The sequence below is a fragment of the Hydractinia symbiolongicarpus genome, chromosome 9 (assembly GCF_029227915.1).
Source record: "Hydractinia symbiolongicarpus strain clone_291-10 chromosome 9, HSymV2.1, whole genome shotgun sequence".
In the NCBI taxonomy this organism is placed as follows: Eukaryota; Metazoa; Cnidaria; class Hydrozoa; order Anthoathecata; family Hydractiniidae; genus Hydractinia; species Hydractinia symbiolongicarpus.
The window spans coordinates 8,105,618-8,122,558 of NC_079883.1; the positions used below are offsets into that span (position 1 = coordinate 8,105,618).

General features: G+C 40.3%; 9 non-coding genes across 9 annotated transcripts; 6 read left to right on the forward strand and 3 right to left on the reverse strand.

The window, feature by feature from the left end:
- The first annotated feature begins 1,874 nt into the window (after positions 1 to 1,874).
- LOC130660695 (U2 spliceosomal RNA) lies at positions 1,875 to 2,066 on the forward strand. Its single transcript, XR_008987893.1, has one exon. It is a non-coding gene; the product is annotated as a U2 spliceosomal RNA (small nuclear RNA).
- A 185-nt stretch (positions 2,067 to 2,251) lies between these two features.
- On the forward strand, positions 2,252 to 2,416 carry LOC130659639 (U1 spliceosomal RNA). Its single transcript, XR_008986844.1, has one exon. It is a non-coding gene; the product is annotated as a U1 spliceosomal RNA (small nuclear RNA).
- Positions 2,417 to 2,744: 328 nt separating this feature from the next.
- Positions 2,745 to 2,863, reverse strand: LOC130659856 (5S ribosomal RNA). The gene has a single exon (XR_008987059.1). It is a non-coding gene; the product is annotated as a 5S ribosomal RNA (ribosomal RNA).
- Positions 2,864 to 7,726: 4,863 nt separating this feature from the next.
- LOC130660696 (U2 spliceosomal RNA) lies at positions 7,727 to 7,918 on the forward strand. The gene has a single exon (XR_008987894.1). It is a non-coding gene; the product is annotated as a U2 spliceosomal RNA (small nuclear RNA).
- Positions 7,919 to 8,103: 185 nt separating this feature from the next.
- On the forward strand, positions 8,104 to 8,268 carry LOC130660448 (U1 spliceosomal RNA). The gene has a single exon (XR_008987648.1). It is a non-coding gene; the product is annotated as a U1 spliceosomal RNA (small nuclear RNA).
- Positions 8,269 to 8,596: 328 nt separating this feature from the next.
- LOC130659868 (5S ribosomal RNA) lies at positions 8,597 to 8,715 on the reverse strand. The gene has a single exon (XR_008987071.1). It is a non-coding gene; the product is annotated as a 5S ribosomal RNA (ribosomal RNA).
- A 4,863-nt stretch (positions 8,716 to 13,578) lies between these two features.
- LOC130661482 (U2 spliceosomal RNA) lies at positions 13,579 to 13,770 on the forward strand. Its single transcript, XR_008988674.1, has one exon. It is a non-coding gene; the product is annotated as a U2 spliceosomal RNA (small nuclear RNA).
- Positions 13,771 to 13,955: 185 nt separating this feature from the next.
- On the forward strand, positions 13,956 to 14,120 carry LOC130659640 (U1 spliceosomal RNA). The gene has a single exon (XR_008986845.1). It is a non-coding gene; the product is annotated as a U1 spliceosomal RNA (small nuclear RNA).
- Positions 14,121 to 14,448: 328 nt separating this feature from the next.
- On the reverse strand, positions 14,449 to 14,567 carry LOC130659880 (5S ribosomal RNA). The gene has a single exon (XR_008987083.1). It is a non-coding gene; the product is annotated as a 5S ribosomal RNA (ribosomal RNA).
- Positions 14,568 to 16,941: the final 2,374 nt, after the last annotated feature.

Below are 16,941 nucleotides of genomic sequence, written 5' to 3' on the forward strand. Positions count from 1 at the left end.
CAAAAAACGGCTATTTTTATAGCCACACATCCATAAAAAATATTACGGCTAGCTTTTTATATCAAACTTTGTCCTGCTTTCTGTTTAAATTTTATGCTACATAAAAATTTTATGCTACATAAAGTTTGACAATGTTAAAAATATGAAGGGCAAGAAAAGTAAAAGCAAGAAAATAAGAAATTTAAAAACGAAAATACTTAAACTTAGGGAATCTAATCTTAAATTTACTCTTTTTTAACTGTTTAAGTGACTTAAACAAGTTTAACTTTGTACCAAGATAATGTTTTTTTGTAAATGTGTGGCTATAAAAATAGCCGTTTGTTAATGTAATAGCCAGATACACACAAATTATTTTTTTGCGGTCTTCTTTGCTGCCTTTTTGGGAGTCTTTTTGACCTTCTTTGCTGCAGGTTTTTTAGCAACAGGCTTCTTTGTGGGTTTCTTAGCTGCTGGTTTCTTAGCCGAGGCTTTCTTTGTGGCAGGCTTCTTTGCTGCTTTCTTTGGCGTGCTCTTCTTTGCTGGCTTCTTTTTTGGTGTACTTTTCTTTGCAGTAGGCTTCTTTGCCGTTGGCTTTTTTGCTGCGGCCTTTTTCTTAGGTTTTTCTTTTTTTACCTGACCTAGCTTGAATGATCCAGAAGCACCAGTGCCTTTAGTTTGAATCAAATCGCCTGATGTTACTCCTCGTTTAAGAGCCATTTTCAGATGATGATCTGAGTTTTCAGCAACTTTGTAATTTGCATGAATATATTTTGTAATAGCTTGGCGAGATGAACCACCGCGTTCCTTTAGGGTAGCGATAGCAGCCTTGATCATGTCCACATATTTAGGGTGATCAGCTGTCTTCTTTGCAGCAGGTTTCTTCTTGGGTGCGATTTTCTTTGGAGAAGCTGCTTCACTCATTTTTAATGTTTTCTTACAACAATCCAACGATAAACGATGCTTGTTATCACAGTAGAAGTATACTAAACATTACCGTGTAAATGAGATATAATTTAAGACGGTGCGAAGTATGCGGACGTAAAAGTACCACTCCCGGGAATTGATTTGGCGCGAAAACAGAAATGTGTGTTTCTGTACATCGTATAATGTCCGTTTTGGGTGCCGCGACTATGCGAAAGCATGTTAATTTTTATTTGTAGTACGACGCAATAGTCTGCAAGAGAAGCTGCTGGAGTTTGAGGTCTTCAGCATTACATCTAGTCTGTTAATTTGGGCTTCTTCCGCGCTCGTGTTAGGATTTTCATAAAGCGTTCTTTGGTTTGCGTTGCGTATGTCGGCCTACATCATCGACACGGCCTGTTTCCGGCTATTAGGAGCAATTCATATATTGGGCACTGCGTTTCGACTTTTTTATTAGACCACAGTAAAAAAATTCACTCACAGAAGTCCCTTTCTTTCATGGCTACAAACACGAAGAATTCTGTCGTAAGTAAAACGAATGCGCAAGCCAAAATGACGATGGGGCGAAGTCATAAGCATGGCCCTGTGGCCCAATGGATAAGGCATCTGACTACGAATCAGGGGATTCCAGGTTCGACTCCTGGCAGGGTCGCACTGTCGCATTTCGGCTGCATGGTCTACTGTGTAACGCGCGCGCACGTTCTGGCGTAATGCGTTGATAAACGGAATGTACGCAGACATATTGGAAAGTAATATCACGCACTTAGTATCGTCGCCTTTGTTAGCATTCATGTAAGTTACCATCCACTCGCTACAGTCGCTCTCCATCCTACGGCTAAATCAACAGCCGTGATTTTTACTATGTCGCCGTCCATCCGTACGCGGTGACAGTTGTAAGCTTTACAGTAACGTGACATGCTCCACAAGCAGTTACGGTGTGTGGACGATGCCTATCATGGCAACGCTTGTTCTTTATCGCTTCTCGGCCTAATGGCTAAGATCAAGTGTAGTATCTGTTCTTATCAGTTTAATATCTGGTAGGCCATTCTCTGAATGGTCAGTATATTAATCTGATTTTTGGCCTTGGGTCATGGAGGTGGATTCATTCACGCCGTGACCACGGGTTGCCTTGGTGTTGCACTATTACCGATGGCGGCCCACATAAGCAATAAAAGAATAATAGCAGTCCTCTTTCCGACGGCACTCTGCATAGTCTACGGCGGGAACAAAACGCGTACACTGGGGGAGAATACAGCCTATGCCCCGCGACACGGCAGTTTATAACACACTCAAGCCACAAGCATTAACAAACTTTGAAGGGTACCCTCATGCTACGGTGCAGTTCCAACTCATACTTACCTGACGGGGAAGTAAAGACTGATCAATGAGGGTTTTCTTCCAGAGTGAGGCTCTTGCATTGCACTACGCTTGGGCTGACCTCTGCGATTACTGCAAACGTCAGTAACTCGACCGTACAATTTCTGGTAGTGGGGGCCTGCGTCCGCGCTCGCCCCCTCCTTAAGTCAAAATGAATGAGCTTAGAAAAGTTGCGCGGCCAAATGTCGGTGGTGACTTAAACGCTAAGGTAAAACCTCGCTTGGCTGTTACGAAACGTGATTGCGATATAAGTCCTCGGAAGGCGGCGGAATTTTATTTTATTTGCCATTCCGTCAGGGTTATTGGATGATCGGCAATAGATCGAGTTTGTATGCATTTGAAAGCTCTTTTTTCTCGTACTATCACCTGAAAATGTCGTAGGAAAATGTCATAGGAAACACTTTCAACAACCGCCACGTTCCTTAATTGTTATAACAAGAAATATATCACAGCAAATGAAAATGAAAAGCCTACGACACCGGGAGTTCCCAGGCGGTCCCCCATCCAAGTACTATCCCGGCCCGACGATGCTTAACTTCCGTGATCAGACGAGAACGGGTGTGTTCATCGTGGTATGGCCGTAGACATTAGTAGGTGCAAATACGTGCAATTTATTTTGACGTTGTGATCAAATTTTTTTATTTAATTTCTTTGAGTTACTTAGGACAAGGCGTATGCATGGATTATCTATTAGACTTTAAGGTTATAGTTTTGTGAAAAAAACAATGTTTTTTTAAAGATGTGTGGCTATAAAAATAGCCGTTGTTTTCTGAGTGTAGCGGTTTACTTCTTCTGTCCTTTGTCGTTCTTCTTTGGGAGTAAGACAGCTTGAATGTTTGGCAAAACACCACCAGCTGCAATGGTTACACCGCTCAAAAGTTTGTTTAATTCTTCATCATTACGAACAGCCAATTGTAAATGTCTTGGAATAATCCTAGCTTTTTTGTTGTCTCTTGCTGCGTTACCAGCCAACTCCAATATCTCAGCAGATAAATATTCCAAGACGGCTGCTAAGTAAACTGGTGCTCCAGATCCAATTCGGTTAGCATAGTGCCCTCTACGAAGGAATCTATGCACTCTACCGACTGGAAATTGAAGTCCAGCTCTTGAGGATCTTGTCTTGGCTTTAGCCTTAGCTTTTCCACCTTTTCCACGTCCAGACATAACTGCGATTTGATTTGTAAGTTAATACAAAAACGTACGAATATTTAACGTAAGTGTTAACGAAATAAACTTTACTCGTTTTTTCATCATAAAAATAGGATCGAAATCATGTTTTTTTAACCAATCATAATTAAGTATTAAACAAAAGATTTTTTTTTTAACCAATTAAATTGCGTATCGGCGTTTTCGGATCGAATTCGATCCGATTTTTTTACTTATAAACAAAAAGTTTTGACTTGCAGTTTAATGCTTATTTACAAGTTAAGTAGCAAAAATTTTTAACCATGTCTGACGCAGCAGCTAAAGGAGGAAAACAGGCACCTAAAGTAGCCAAGAAAGGTGAAAAAAGAGCCGGCAAAAAAGGAGGAAAGATTGGTGGAACTGGTGAAAAGAAACGCAAGAGAAAGAGAAAGGAAAGTTATGCTATTTACATCTACAATGTTTTGAAACAAGTTCACCCAGATGTCGGAGTTTCAAGCAAAGCTATGAGCATCATGAACTCATTTGTCAACGACATCTTTGAGCGCATTGCTTCCGAAGCTTCGCGTTTGGCTCTTCAAAACAAAAAGTCGACCATCTCTTCTCGTGAAATTCAAACCGCAGTACGTCTTCTCTTGCCTGGAGAACTTGCAAAACACGCAGTCAGTGAAGGAACAAAAGCCGTCACAAAATACACAAGCAGCAAGTAAACCAACGTCTACCAAACACAAACGGTCTTTTTTAAGACCACACATCTTTAAAAAAACATTTACTTGGCGTCACTACAAGTTAACCGAAGTTAATAAAACTTCTAAATAATGTGCTTAAGAACACTAGCCTACATTTAAAATACTTCCCCATGTGTGTGTGGATTAGCTTCACTTTTCATACGTATTATTAGCTGTACTTGCAGAAAAGACAAGTACATTGATCCATGTTATTGCTTACATTTAACTTAACCCAGCTTTTCACGGAAACACTCCCAGGCAAATTAACCCTACAAAGTATTTCTAAATTTTTTTTGTGTCATATATGACATAGTATCGTATAGCAATAAATGTAACTGTGACAAGACTTTACACATTGTGTAATTTGGAAGCGTGCACAAAGTAATGTTTTAAAAGATTTGTGGCTATAAAAATAGCCGTTTTTGTTGAGCAATGACAACGCTTAACCTCCGAATCCGTAAAGAGTTCTTCCTTGACGTTTTAAGGCATAAACAACATCCATAGCGGTAACGGTCTTGCGTTTAGCGTGCTCTGTGTAGGTTACAGCATCACGAATAACATTCTCTAAGAAAACCTTCAGTACACCTCTGGTTTCCTCATAGATAAGGCCAGAGATACGTTTGACACCACCTCGTCGAGCAAGACGCCGAATAGCAGGTTTTGTGATTCCCTGAATGTTATCACGAAGAATTTTTCGGTGACGTTTAGCACCTCCTTTTCCCAATCCTTTACCTCCTTTTCCGCGTCCAGACATATTGATATAGTTGCGTACAGAACGAGTACAAAAACAACGTTTGAGTTAACAGAATTCAGACAGCTTTAAAAAGAGGCCATAAAATTACCTACTGCTCGTGGAAACACCCTAATTAACCAATAGAGTTGCGTCATTACAAAATGTTCCGAACATTTTGTACATTTTTTTAAGTAAAACTGTAGTTTTTTTAAAAATTCGTGGTCTTAATGTTTCAGTAAGGCAATAAATTTGGCATCGTTGGAATTCGCCAAACCTTCTGCTACTTACTAAAAAAAAAAAAAGTCAAAAGCTTTTGTGTATCAGAAGATACAGCCGTTTTCCCGTAGCCAAAAAACACAGATTTTATAAAAATGTTAAAGTAATGAGCGTAATGTCATTATGCAGCCAATCAGAAATTACTTTCTTAGCACCAATCAAATGGTTTGTTTTGAACCTTAGCTGTCAATCAATATGAGAAATAAAACTTTGGCGCGATAGTGCATTTTAGACCGTCTTGTGTATCCGTACTACATCGACTTCTTAAAATATGGCTCGTACAAAGCAAACTGCACGTAAATCTACTGGAGGAAAGGCTCCACGAAAACAACTCGCCACTAAAGCTGCGAGGAAAAGCGCACCAGCTACTGGAGGAGTGAAAAAACCACATCGTTACAGACCTGGTACAGTTGCTCTCAGAGAAATCAGAAGATACCAGAAGTCAACCGAGCTCTTGATCCGCAAGTTGCCTTTCCAGCGTCTTGTGCGAGAAATTGCTCAGGACTTCAAAACAGATCTGCGATTCCAGAGCACAGCCGTTATGGCTCTGCAAGAGGCTTCTGAAGCGTACCTTGTTGGCTTGTTCGAGGATACTAACTTGTGTGCCATTCACGCAAAACGAGTTACAATCATGCCTAAAGACATCCAGTTGGCAAGAAGAATTCGTGGGGAACGTGCCTAAGCATCTTACCAAACAAAAAACGGCTATTTTTATAGCCACACATCCATAAAAAATATTACGGCTAGCTTTTTATATCAAACTTTGTCCTGCTTTCTGTTTAAATTTTATGCTACATAAAAATTTTATGCTACATAAAGTTTGACAATGTTAAAAATATGAAGGGCAAGAAAAGTAAAAGCAAGAAAATAAGAAATTTAAAAACGAAAATACTTAAACTTAGGGAATCTAATCTTAAATTTACTCTTTTTTAACTGTTTAAGTGACTTAAACAAGTTTAACTTTGTACCAAGATAATGTTTTTTTGTAAATGTGTGGCTATAAAAATAGCCGTTTGTTAATGTAATAGCCAGATACACACAAATTATTTTTTTGCGGTCTTCTTTGCTGCCTTTTTGGGAGTCTTTTTGACCTTCTTTGCTGCAGGTTTTTTAGCAACAGGCTTCTTTGTGGGTTTCTTAGCTGCTGGTTTCTTAGCCGAGGCTTTCTTTGTGGCAGGCTTCTTTGCTGCTTTCTTTGGCGTGCTCTTCTTTGCTGGCTTCTTTTTTGGTGTACTTTTCTTTGCAGTAGGCTTCTTTGCCGTTGGCTTTTTTGCTGCGGCCTTTTTCTTAGGTTTTTCTTTTTTTACCTGACCTAGCTTGAATGATCCAGAAGCACCAGTGCCTTTAGTTTGAATCAAATCGCCTGATGTTACTCCTCGTTTAAGAGCCATTTTCAGATGATGATCTGAGTTTTCAGCAACTTTGTAATTTGCATGAATATATTTTGTAATAGCTTGGCGAGATGAACCACCGCGTTCCTTTAGGGTAGCGATAGCAGCCTTGATCATGTCCACATATTTAGGGTGATCAGCTGTCTTCTTTGCAGCAGGTTTCTTCTTGGGTGCGATTTTCTTTGGAGAAGCTGCTTCACTCATTTTTAATGTTTTCTTACAACAATCCAACGATAAACGATGCTTGTTATCACAGTAGAAGTATACTAAACATTACCGTGTAAATGAGATATAATTTAAGACGGTGCGAAGTATGCGGACGTAAAAGTACCACTCCCGGGAATTGATTTGGCGCGAAAACAGAAATGTGTGTTTCTGTACATCGTATAATGTCCGTTTTGGGTGCCGCGACTATGCGAAAGCATGTTAATTTTTATTTGTAGTACGACGCAATAGTCTGCAAGAGAAGCTGCTGGAGTTTGAGGTCTTCAGCATTACATCTAGTCTGTTAATTTGGGCTTCTTCCGCGCTCGTGTTAGGATTTTCATAAAGCGTTCTTTGGTTTGCGTTGCGTATGTCGGCCTACATCATCGACACGGCCTGTTTCCGGCTATTAGGAGCAATTCATATATTGGGCACTGCGTTTCGACTTTTTTATTAGACCACAGTAAAAAAATTCACTCACAGAAGTCCCTTTCTTTCATGGCTACAAACACGAAGAATTCTGTCGTAAGTAAAACGAATGCGCAAGCCAAAATGACGATGGGGCGAAGTCATAAGCATGGCCCTGTGGCCCAATGGATAAGGCATCTGACTACGAATCAGGGGATTCCAGGTTCGACTCCTGGCAGGGTCGCACTGTCGCATTTCGGCTGCATGGTCTACTGTGTAACGCGCGCGCACGTTCTGGCGTAATGCGTTGATAAACGGAATGTACGCAGACATATTGGAAAGTAATATCACGCACTTAGTATCGTCGCCTTTGTTAGCATTCATGTAAGTTACCATCCACTCGCTACAGTCGCTCTCCATCCTACGGCTAAATCAACAGCCGTGATTTTTACTATGTCGCCGTCCATCCGTACGCGGTGACAGTTGTAAGCTTTACAGTAACGTGACATGCTCCACAAGCAGTTACGGTGTGTGGACGATGCCTATCATGGCAACGCTTGTTCTTTATCGCTTCTCGGCCTAATGGCTAAGATCAAGTGTAGTATCTGTTCTTATCAGTTTAATATCTGGTAGGCCATTCTCTGAATGGTCAGTATATTAATCTGATTTTTGGCCTTGGGTCATGGAGGTGGATTCATTCACGCCGTGACCACGGGTTGCCTTGGTGTTGCACTATTACCGATGGCGGCCCACATAAGCAATAAAAGAATAATAGCAGTCCTCTTTCCGACGGCACTCTGCATAGTCTACGGCGGGAACAAAACGCGTACACTGGGGGAGAATACAGCCTATGCCCCGCGACACGGCAGTTTATAACACACTCAAGCCACAAGCATTAACAAACTTTGAAGGGTACCCTCATGCTACGGTGCAGTTCCAACTCATTCTTACCTGACGGGGAAGTAAAGACTGATCAATGAGGGTTTTCTTCCAGAGTGAGGCTCTTGCATTGCACTACGCTTGGGCTGACCTCTGCGATTACTGCAAACGTCAGTAACTCGACCGTACAATTTCTGGTAGTGGGGGCCTGCGTCCGCGCTCGCCCCCTCCTTAAGTCAAAATGAATGAGCTTAGAAAAGTTGCGCGGCCAAATGTCGGTGGTGACTTAAACGCTAAGGTAAAACCTCGCTTGGCTGTTACGAAACGTGATTGCGATATAAGTCCTCGGAAGGCGGCGGAATTTTATTTTATTTGCCATTCCGTCAGGGTTATTGGATGATCGGCAATAGATCGAGTTTGTATGCATTTGAAAGCTCTTTTTTCTCGTACTATCACCTGAAAATGTCGTAGGAAAATGTCATAGGAAACACTTTCAACAACCGCCACGTTCCTTAATTGTTATAACAAGAAATATATCACAGCAAATGAAAATGAAAAGCCTACGACACCGGGAGTTCCCAGGCGGTCCCCCATCCAAGTACTATCCCGGCCCGACGATGCTTAACTTCCGTGATCAGACGAGAACGGGTGTGTTCATCGTGGTATGGCCGTAGACATTAGTAGGTGCAAATACGTGCAATTTATTTTGACGTTGTGATCAAATTTTTTTATTTAATTTCTTTGAGTTACTTAGGACAAGGCGTATGCATGGATTATCTATTAGACTTTAAGGTTATAGTTTTGTGAAAAAAACAATGTTTTTTTAAAGATGTGTGGCTATAAAAATAGCCGTTGTTTTCTGAGTGTAGCGGTTTACTTCTTCTGTCCTTTGTCGTTCTTCTTTGGGAGTAAGACAGCTTGAATGTTTGGCAAAACACCACCAGCTGCAATGGTTACACCGCTCAAAAGTTTGTTTAATTCTTCATCATTACGAACAGCCAATTGTAAATGTCTTGGAATAATCCTAGCTTTTTTGTTGTCTCTTGCTGCGTTACCAGCCAACTCCAATATCTCAGCAGATAAATATTCCAAGACGGCTGCTAAGTAAACTGGTGCTCCAGATCCAATTCGGTTAGCATAGTGCCCTCTACGAAGGAATCTATGCACTCTACCGACTGGAAATTGAAGTCCAGCTCTTGAGGATCTTGTCTTGGCTTTAGCCTTAGCTTTTCCACCTTTTCCACGTCCAGACATAACTGCGATTTGATTTGTAAGTTAATACAAAAACGTACGAATATTTAACGTAAGTGTTAACGAAATAAACTTTACTCGTTTTTTCATCATAAAAATAGGATCGAAATCATGTTTTTTTAACCAATCATAATTAAGTATTAAACAAAAGATTTTTTTTTTAACCAATTAAATTGCGTATCGGCGTTTTCGGATCGAATTCGATCCGATTTTTTTACTTATAAACAAAAAGTTTTGACTTGCAGTTTAATGCTTATTTACAAGTTAAGTAGCAAAAATTTTTAACCATGTCTGACGCAGCAGCTAAAGGAGGAAAACAGGCACCTAAAGTAGCCAAGAAAGGTGAAAAAAGAGCCGGCAAAAAAGGAGGAAAGATTGGTGGAACTGGTGAAAAGAAACGCAAGAGAAAGAGAAAGGAAAGTTATGCTATTTACATCTACAATGTTTTGAAACAAGTTCACCCAGATGTCGGAGTTTCAAGCAAAGCTATGAGCATCATGAACTCATTTGTCAACGACATCTTTGAGCGCATTGCTTCCGAAGCTTCGCGTTTGGCTCTTCAAAACAAAAAGTCGACCATCTCTTCTCGTGAAATTCAAACCGCAGTACGTCTTCTCTTGCCTGGAGAACTTGCAAAACACGCAGTCAGTGAAGGAACAAAAGCCGTCACAAAATACACAAGCAGCAAGTAAACCAACGTCTACCAAACACAAACGGTCTTTTTTAAGACCACACATCTTTAAAAAAACATTTACTTGGCGTCACTACAAGTTAACCGAAGTTAATAAAACTTCTAAATAATGTGCTTAAGAACACTAGCCTACATTTAAAATACTTCCCCATGTGTGTGTGGATTAGCTTCACTTTTCATACGTATTATTAGCTGTACTTGCAGAAAAGACAAGTACATTGATCCATGTTATTGCTTACATTTAACTTAACCCAGCTTTTCACGGAAACACTCCCAGGCAAATTAACCCTACAAAGTATTTCTAAATTTTTTTTGTGTCATATATGACATAGTATCGTATAGCAATAAATGTAACTGTGACAAGACTTTACACATTGTGTAATTTGGAAGCGTGCACAAAGTACTGTTTTAAAAGATTTGTGGCTATAAAAATAGCCGTTTTTGTTGAGCAATGACAACGCTTAACCTCCGAATCCGTAAAGAGTTCTTCCTTGACGTTTTAAGGCATAAACAACATCCATAGCGGTAACGGTCTTGCGTTTAGCGTGCTCTGTGTAGGTTACAGCATCACGAATAACATTCTCTAAGAAAACCTTCAGTACACCTCTGGTTTCCTCATAGATAAGGCCAGAGATACGTTTGACACCACCTCGTCGAGCAAGACGCCGAATAGCAGGTTTTGTGATTCCCTGAATGTTATCACGAAGAATTTTTCGGTGACGTTTAGCACCTCCTTTTCCCAATCCTTTACCTCCTTTTCCGCGTCCAGACATATTGATATAGTTGCGTACAGAACGAGTACAAAAACAACGTTTGAGTTAACAGAATTCAGACAGCTTTAAAAAGAGGCCATAAAATTACCTACTGCTCGTGGAAACACCCTAATTAACCAATAGAGTTGCGTCATTACAAAATGTTCCGAACATTTTGTACATTTTTTTAAGTAAAACTGTAGTTTTTTTAAAAATTCGTGGTCTTAATGTTTCAGTAAGGCAATAAATTTGGCATCGTTGGAATTCGCCAAACCTTCTGCTACTTACTAAAAAAAAAAAAAGTCAAAAGCTTTTGTGTATCAGAAGATACAGCCGTTTTCCCGTAGCCAAAAAACACAGATTTTATAAAAATGTTAAAGTAATGAGCGTAATGTCATTATGCAGCCAATCAGAAATTACTTTCTTAGCACCAATCAAATGGTTTGTTTTGAACCTTAGCTGTCAATCAATATGAGAAATAAAACTTTGGCGCGATAGTGCATTTTAGACCGTCTTGTGTATCCGTACTACATCGACTTCTTAAAATATGGCTCGTACAAAGCAAACTGCACGTAAATCTACTGGAGGAAAGGCTCCACGAAAACAACTCGCCACTAAAGCTGCGAGGAAAAGCGCACCAGCTACTGGAGGAGTGAAAAAACCACATCGTTACAGACCTGGTACAGTTGCTCTCAGAGAAATCAGAAGATACCAGAAGTCAACCGAGCTCTTGATCCGCAAGTTGCCTTTCCAGCGTCTTGTGCGAGAAATTGCTCAGGACTTCAAAACAGATCTGCGATTCCAGAGCACAGCCGTTATGGCTCTGCAAGAGGCTTCTGAAGCGTACCTTGTTGGCTTGTTCGAGGATACTAACTTGTGTGCCATTCACGCAAAACGAGTTACAATCATGCCTAAAGACATCCAGTTGGCAAGAAGAATTCGTGGGGAACGTGCCTAAGCATCTTACCAAACAAAAAACGGCTATTTTTATAGCCACACATCCATAAAAAATATTACGGCTAGCTTTTTATATCAAACTTTGTCCTGCTTTCTGTTTAAATTTTATGCTACATAAAAATTTTATGCTACATAAAGTTTGACAATGTTAAAAATATGAAGGGCAAGAAAAGTAAAAGCAAGAAAATAAGAAATTTAAAAACGAAAATACTTAAACTTAGGGAATCTAATCTTAAATTTACTCTTTTTTAACTGTTTAAGTGACTTAAACAAGTTTAACTTTGTACCAAGATAATGTTTTTTTGTAAATGTGTGGCTATAAAAATAGCCGTTTGTTAATGTAATAGCCAGATACACACAAATTATTTTTTTGCGGTCTTCTTTGCTGCCTTTTTGGGAGTCTTTTTGACCTTCTTTGCTGCAGGTTTTTTAGCAACAGGCTTCTTTGTGGGTTTCTTAGCTGCTGGTTTCTTAGCCGAGGCTTTCTTTGTGGCAGGCTTCTTTGCTGCTTTCTTTGGCGTGCTCTTCTTTGCTGGCTTCTTTTTTGGTGTACTTTTCTTTGCAGTAGGCTTCTTTGCCGTTGGCTTTTTTGCTGCGGCCTTTTTCTTAGGTTTTTCTTTTTTTACCTGACCTAGCTTGAATGATCCAGAAGCACCAGTGCCTTTAGTTTGAATCAAATCGCCTGATGTTACTCCTCGTTTAAGAGCCATTTTCAGATGATGATCTGAGTTTTCAGCAACTTTGTAATTTGCATGAATATATTTTGTAATAGCTTGGCGAGATGAACCACCGCGTTCCTTTAGGGTAGCGATAGCAGCCTTGATCATGTCCACATATTTAGGGTGATCAGCTGTCTTCTTTGCAGCAGGTTTCTTCTTGGGTGCGATTTTCTTTGGAGAAGCTGCTTCACTCATTTTTAATGTTTTCTTACAACAATCCAACGATAAACGATGCTTGTTATCACAGTAGAAGTATACTAAACATTACCGTGTAAATGAGATATAATTTAAGACGGTGCGAAGTATGCGGACGTAAAAGTACCACTCCCGGGAATTGATTTGGCGCGAAAACAGAAATGTGTGTTTCTGTACATCGTATAATGTCCGTTTTGGGTGCCGCGACTATGCGAAAGCATGTTAATTTTTATTTGTAGTACGACGCAATAGTCTGCAAGAGAAGCTGCTGGAGTTTGAGGTCTTCAGCATTACATCTAGTCTGTTAATTTGGGCTTCTTCCGCGCTCGTGTTAGGATTTTCATAAAGCGTTCTTTGGTTTGCGTTGCGTATGTCGGCCTACATCATCGACACGGCCTGTTTCCGGCTATTAGGAGCAATTCATATATTGGGCACTGCGTTTCGACTTTTTTATTAGACCACAGTAAAAAAATTCACTCACAGAAGTCCCTTTCTTTCATGGCTACAAACACGAAGAATTCTGTCGTAAGTAAAACGAATGCGCAAGCCAAAATGACGATGGGGCGAAGTCATAAGCATGGCCCTGTGGCCCAATGGATAAGGCATCTGACTACGAATCAGGGGATTCCAGGTTCGACTCCTGGCAGGGTCGCACTGTCGCATTTCGGCTGCATGGTCTACTGTGTAACGCGCGCGCACGTTCTGGCGTAATGCGTTGATAAACGGAATGTACGCAGACATATTGGAAAGTAATATCACGCACTTAGTATCGTCGCCTTTGTTAGCATTCATGTAAGTTACCATCCACTCGCTACAGTCGCTCTCCATCCTACGGCTAAATCAACAGCCGTGATTTTTACTATGTCGCCGTCCATCCGTACGCGGTGACAGTTGTAAGCTTTACAGTAACGTGACATGCTCCACAAGCAGTTACGGTGTGTGGACGATGCCTATCATGGCAACGCTTGTTCTTTATCGCTTCTCGGCCTAATGGCTAAGATCAAGTGTAGTATCTGTTCTTATCAGTTTAATATCTGGTAGGCCATTCTCTGAATGGTCAGTATATTAATCTGATATTTGGCCTTGGGTCATGGAGGTGGATTCATTCACGCCGTGACCACGGGTTGCCTTGGTGTTGCACTATTACCGATGGCGGCCCACATAAGCAATAAAAGAATAATAGCAGTCCTCTTTCCGACGGCACTCTGCATAGTCTACGGCGGGAACAAAACGCGTACACTGGGGGAGAATACAGCCTATGCCCCGCGACACGGCAGTTTATAACACACTCAAGCCACAAGCATTAACAAACTTTGAAGGGTACCCTCATGCTACGGTGCAGTTCCAACTCATACTTACCTGACGGGGAAGTAAAGACTGATCAATGAGGGTTTTCTTCCAGAGTGAGGCTCTTGCATTGCACTACGCTTGGGCTGACCTCTGCGATTACTGCAAACGTCAGTAACTCGACCGTACAATTTCTGGTAGTGGGGGCCTGCGTCCGCGCTCGCCCCCTCCTTAAGTCAAAATGAATGAGCTTAGAAAAGTTGCGCGGCCAAATGTCGGTGGTGACTTAAACGCTAAGGTAAAACCTCGCTTGGCTGTTACGAAACGTGATTGCGATATAAGTCCTCGGAAGGCGGCGGAATTTTATTTTATTTGCCATTCCGTCAGGGTTATTGGATGATCGGCAATAGATCGAGTTTGTATGCATTTGAAAGCTCTTTTTTCTCGTACTATCACCTGAAAATGTCGTAGGAAAATGTCATAGGAAACACTTTCAACAACCGCCACGTTCCTTAATTGTTATAACAAGAAATATATCACAGCAAATGAAAATGAAAAGCCTACGACACCGGGAGTTCCCAGGCGGTCCCCCATCCAAGTACTATCCCGGCCCGACGATGCTTAACTTCCGTGATCAGACGAGAACGGGTGTGTTCATCGTGGTATGGCCGTAGACATTAGCAGGTGCAAATACGTGCAATTTATTTTGACGTTGTGATCAAATTTTTTTATTTAATTTCTTTGAGTTACTTAGGACAAGGCGTATGCATGGATTATCTATTAGACTTTAAGGTTATAGTTTTGTGAAAAAAACAATGTTTTTTTAAAGATGTGTGGCTATAAAAATAGCCGTTGTTTTCTGAGTGTAGCGGTTTACTTCTTCTGTCCTTTGTCGTTCTTCTTTGGGAGTAAGACAGCTTGAATGTTTGGCAAAACACCACCAGCTGCAATGGTTACACCGCTCAAAAGTTTGTTTAATTCTTCATCATTACGAACAGCCAATTGTAAATGTCTTGGAATAATCCTAGCTTTTTTGTTGTCTCTTGCTGCGTTACCAGCCAACTCCAATATCTCAGCAGATAAATATTCCAAGACGGCTGCTAAGTAAACTGGTGCTCCAGATCCAATTCGGTTAGCATAGTGCCCTCTACGAAGGAATCTATGCACTCTACCGACTGGAAATTGAAGTCCAGCTCTTGAGGATCTTGTCTTGGCTTTAGCCTTAGCTTTTCCACCTTTTCCACGTCCAGACATAACTGCGATTTGATTTGTAAGTTAATACAAAAACGTACGAATATTTAACGTAAGTGTTAACGAAATAAACTTTACTCGTTTTTTCATCATAAAAATAGGATCGAAATCATGTTTTTTTAACCAATCATAATTAAGTATTAAACAAAAGATTTTTTTTTTAACCAATTAAATTGCGTATCGGCGTTTTCGGATCGAATTCGATCCGATTTTTTTACTTATAAACAAAAAGTTTTGACTTGCAGTTTAATGCTTATTTACAAGTTAAGTAGCAAAAATTTTTAACCATGTCTGACGCAGCAGCTAAAGGAGGAAAACAGGCACCTAAAGTAGCCAAGAAAGGTGAAAAAAGAGCCGGCAAAAAAGGAGGAAAGATTGGTGGAACTGGTGAAAAGAAACGCAAGAGAAAGAGAAAGGAAAGTTATGCTATTTACATCTACAATGTTTTGAAACAAGTTCACCCAGATGTCGGAGTTTCAAGCAAAGCTATGAGCATCATGAACTCATTTGTCAACGACATCTTTGAGCGCATTGCTTCCGAAGCTTCGCGTTTGGCTCTTCAAAACAAAAAGTCGACCATCTCTTCTCGTGAAATTCAAACCGCAGTACGTCTTCTCTTGCCTGGAGAACTTGCAAAACACGCAGTCAGTGAAGGAACAAAAGCCGTCACAAAATACACAAGCAGCAAGTAAACCAACGTCTACCAAACACAAACGGTCTTTTTTAAGACCACACATCTTTAAAAAAACATTTACTTGGCGTCACTACAAGTTAACCGAAGTTAATAAAACTTCTAAATAATGTGCTTAAGAACACTAGCCTACATTTAAAATACTTCCCCATGTGTGTGTGGATTAGCTTCACTTTTCATACGTATTATTAGCTGTACTTGCAGAAAAGACAAGTACATTGATCCATGTTATTGCTTACATTTAACTTAACCCAGCTTTTCACGGAAACACTCCCAGGCAAATTAACCCTACAAAGTATTTCTAAATTTTTTTTGTGTCATATATGACATAGTATCGTATAGCAATAAATGTAACTGTGACAAGACTTTACACATTGTGTAATTTGGAAGCGTGCACAAAGTAATGTTTTAAAAGATTTGTGGCTATAAAAATAGCCGTTTTTGTTGAGCAATGACAACGCTTAACCTCCGAATCCGTAAAGAGTTCTTCCTTGACGTTTTAAGGCATAAACAACATCCATAGCGGTAACGGTCTTGCGTTTAGCGTGCTCTGTGTAGGTTACAGCATCACGAATAACATTCTCTAAGAAAACCTTCAGTACACCTCTGGTTTCCTCATAGATAAGGCCAGAGATACGTTTGACACCACCTCGTCGAGCAAGACGCCGAATAGCAGGTTTTGTGATTCCCTGAATGTTATCACGAAGAATTTTTCGGTGACGTTTAGCACCTCCTTTTCCCAATCCTTTACCTCCTTTTCCGCGTCCAGACATATTGATATAGTTGCGTACAGAACGAGTACAAAAACAACGTTTGAGTTAACAGAATTCAGACAGCTTTAAAAAGAGGCCATAAAATTACCTACTGCTCGTGGAAACACCCTAATTAACCAATAGAGTTGCGTCATTACAAAATGTTCCGAACATTTTGTACATTTTTTTAAGTAAAACTGTAGTTTTTTTAAAAATTCGTGGTCTTAATGTTTCAGTAAGGCAATAAATTTGGCATCGTTGGAATTCGCCAAACCTTCTGCTACTTACTAAAAAAAAAAAAAGTCAAAAGCTTTTGTGTATCAGAAGATACAGCCGTTTTCCCGTAGCCAAAAAAC